This window comes from Heterocephalus glaber, unplaced genomic scaffold, assembly GCF_053883595.1.
Source record: "Heterocephalus glaber isolate CG9 unplaced genomic scaffold, H.glaber_assembly_v1.0 deba00001068, whole genome shotgun sequence".
NCBI classification, from domain to species: Eukaryota; Metazoa; Chordata; class Mammalia; order Rodentia; family Bathyergidae; genus Heterocephalus; species Heterocephalus glaber.
Window position 1 is genome coordinate 677718 of NW_028258188.1, and position 4065 is coordinate 681782.

The following is a 4065-nucleotide window of genomic DNA, read 5'->3' on the forward strand; positions in this document are numbered from 1 at the left end:
CGTTTATAGCAGCACAGTTTGTAATAGCTAAATCTTGGAAACAACCCAAATGCCCATTGATGGGTGAGTGGATACAGAAGATGTGGTTCTTTTATAAAATGGAGTGCTGGCGGACGGCGGCCAGAGAGTAGTGCCTGCGCTGCGGCCCGCGGGACCGCGCGGCGACCGCCCGGGCTGGCCCAGAGGAGCGCCCGCCGCCGCCGCCGCTGCTGCCGCCGCGCGCGCAGCGAGATGTGGGGCATGTGGATTGCGAATATGTATTCATTTGAAAAACCAGTTTGGGGGTATGAACGTGATTTCTGATGAAACTGGATTGGGATAATTTTCATGATCTTTGTATATTTATATACATATGTGTTTTAAAATTTTGCATTTGACTTAAAGTGCCATGAGAAAATTTGCATATTGCAAATTAGCCACCTCCTAGCCACCTCCTTGATTTGGGTGCTCTTGGATATGTTCCTGCTGCTTTACTTCAGTGAATGCAATAAATGTGATGAGAGAAAGGAGAGAGGACTTCCTGCTGGGGATGTTCTAAAGCCAGTACAAAAACCTCATGAAGGTCCTGGAGAAATGGGGAAACCAGTCGTCATTCCTAAAGAGGATCAAGAGAAAATGAAAGAGATGTTTAAAATCAATCAGTTCAATTTAATGGCAAGTGAGATGATTGCACTCAACAGAAGTTTACCCGATGTTAGGTTAGAAGGGTGTAATACAAAGGTGTATCCAGATAATCTTCCAACAACAAGTGTCGTGATTGTTTTCCACAATGAGGCTTGGAGCACACTTCTTCGAACTGTTCATAGTGTCATTAATCGCTTACCAAGGCACATGGTAGAAGAAATTGTTCTAGTAGATGATGCCGGTGAAAGAGACTTTTTGAAAAGACCTCTAGAGAGTTACAGGAAAAAACTAAAAGTGCCAATTCATGTACTTTGAATGGAACAGTGTTCTGGATTGATCAGAGCTAGATTAAAAGGAGCTGCTGTCTCCAAAGGTCAAGTGATCACCTTCTTAGTTGCTCATTGTGAGTGCACAGTGGGATGGCTGGAGCCTCTCTTAGCCCTGATCAAACAGGACAGGAGAACAGTGGTATGTCCTATCATTGATGTGATCAGTGATGATACTTTTGAGTATATGGCAGGCTCTGATATGACATATGGTGGATTTAATTGGAAACTCAATTTTCGCTGGTATCCTGTTCCCCAAAGAGAAATGGCCAGAAGGAAAAGTGATCGAACTCTTCCTGTCAGAACACCTACAATGGCAGGAGGCCTTTTTTCAATAGACAGAGATTCCTTTCAGGAAATTGGAATGTATGATGCTGAAATGGATATTTGGGGAGGAGAAAATCTAGAAATTTCCTTTAGGATCTGGCAGTGTGGAGGAACTTTGGAAATTGTTACATGCTCACATGTTGGACATGTGTTTCAGAAAGCAACACCTTACACATTTCCAGGAGGCATGGGGCAGATCATCAATAAAAATAACAGACGACTTGCAGAAGTGTGGATGGATGAATTCAAGGATTTCTTCTATATAATTAAAACCTGGTGTTACAAAGGTAGATTATGGAGATATATCATCAAGACTTGGTCTGAGACACAAACTACAATGCAAACCTTTCTCTTGGTACCTTGGGAATATCTACCTTGATTCTCAAATTCCACATCATTATTTCTCATCGGGAGAGATACGAAATGTGGAAACAAATCAGTGTCTAGATAACATGGCTAGAAAAGAGAATGAAAAAGTTGGAATTTTTAACTGTCATGGTATGGGAGGGAATCAGGTTTTCTCTTATACTGCCAACAAAGAAATTAAAACAAATGACCTTTGCTTGGATGTTTCCAAACTTAATGGCCCCATTACCATGCTCAAATGCCACCACCTAAAAGGCAACCAACTCTGGGAGTATGACCCAGTGAAATTAACCCTGCACCATGTGAACAGTAATCAGTGCCTGGATAAAGCCACAGAAGAGGATAGCCAGGTGCTCAGCATTAGAGACTGCAGCGGAAGCCGGTCCCAGCAGTGGCTTCTGCGAAACGTCACCCTTTCAGAAATATTCTGAGACCAAATTTTCAAAAAAAGAAAAAAAAAAAAAAGGATTGACTGGGCTACCTCAGCATATATTTCTGCCACATTCTTAAGTAGCAAAAAAGGAAAAGTGCTTTCCTCCTCTGCAGGATGTAAGGTTTATCAGCCATTAAAACTCAGACTCCTCTAGCTTTTCACTAGCTGTGAACCAGCCTTCCTGTCCAAGGACGTGAAACTGCATAGTAGTGAGACTGTGCACACTGATGTTTACAAGATGGAAAGAGTCTTTCTTCAAGAGACATGGGAAAGAATATTCAGACCACAAAACTTAATCAACAAAATGTGCTTTTTGAAGAACTGCACCTTGTATGGTTTGCTTACACATCAGTAATTTCTGCTGAGTGTGCTGTCATAATGAATATATTTCCAAGACTTTTTTCCTGATTAGAACTGGTAGCCAGTATATTAACTATTGATATACAAATAGGTGAAAAAGAACTGGAACCAGATTCACAATCATGAAAACAACATTTTAAAACAATTAAAAAAATATTAAACAGAGTTTAAAGAAAATTACAACAGAACTATGAGAAGTACAATTTGTTATAGTATAGTATCAAATTTCTATATAGATTTTATACCTCAGTGGGGAAAAATAACTGATTCCAATGACATTCATTTTGTTTTCATCTGTGATAGCCATGGATGCTTTTATTTTTCTTGGGGTGCTGAAAATGAGCTGGGAAAAAAAGCTCTTTGAACATAGTTTTAATTTCTACAACATTTTTTATTTGGTTTGTGGGCTATTAGAATAGTAATTTTTAATTGCCTTCTAAAAATGGAGAAGTAACATGATGGTGCCTGGTCTCACCTGAACAAGTTAAATATTTCAGTTGCTCTTGGGTCAACTGGCTTACAGTCTGTCTCTCCCTTTGTCTCATACACACACGCGTGCATACACACACACACACACACAAATTTCTTGCCACATCAACTTCTTAACTTGATTCAACAGATTATGGCTAATACCCAAGATTCATACTACTGTATTACAGATTTGTTTTCCTAGCAATAAATTTTTAGTTCTTTATGATTCCACTTAACAAAAGGCTTATAGAAGCGTTTATTATTTGGGTATTTGGAGATAATATATTTGATGGTTTTTTTGAAAACCTTTTTCACTCCATTCTCAGATGTACTTCATTGTCAAGTGCATATTTAGATTAGATTCTTGAATTGTAATGTTGATCTGCTTTTTTAAAAATAAAATTTGACTGAAAATGTTCAATTGGCACTTTTTACTGAGTTAGCCAAAGAAGTACAGCTATTTTTTCATATGACTAGTCCTGCATTTCTTCCCTAAATTACATTTTGGTTAAATTGGTTTTATTTTTGTCTGATTTTTAATATTTAGGTATCCATTAAAAGTTGATGTCAGTTAAAGGTAATTTTTAATCTTATAGAAGGAAAATCTCATTGTGACACTCCCCAATATGTAAAACAATCTTTTGGCAAAAGTGCATATATTTTTCCTTTCTGCTTGTAAGATTATATTTAATGGTCATCTTTTCTTTGATTATCAAAGACTGTCACTGCAGGCAGTGCTATTGTGCCTAAGAATGTTTCTGAAAGTCATATCACTAATGATACTTGCCAACTTGGGTATACACAAAGATTCTCATGTCCTTTTATTAAAAGGTTAATGCACATCAAGCACACGTGGATGTTTTAGGGTGAGGCTATAATACAGAATGCATAAACTGTCCCCAGGAAATTTGAAATGACGCAGGTGCTGGATGGAATTTTTTTTCCTACTCCATAGCTGTGTTCAGTAGGCCTACTGCTTGAATAAATCAGATGTCTAATCAATAAATTATTTTCATGCTCAGAATTTCAGGTTTTTGTACTTCAGCATAGTTTGGTTTTATTCTTTACTGTAAGAAAGCTTAATAGCAATGTGATTTAAGGTTTTGTTTTGTTTGGGGGATGATTTAATTCATGGGTACTTTTAGAACCTGATAGATA

At 37.9% G+C, this 4065-nt stretch overlaps 1 pseudogene; it reads left to right on the top strand.

The window, feature by feature from the left end:
- Window positions 1–388: 388 nt before the first annotated feature.
- LOC101710228 (polypeptide N-acetylgalactosaminyltransferase 1 pseudogene) lies at window positions 389–2357 on the top strand (annotated as a pseudogene).
- The last annotated feature ends 1708 nt before the right edge of the window (window positions 2358–4065 follow it).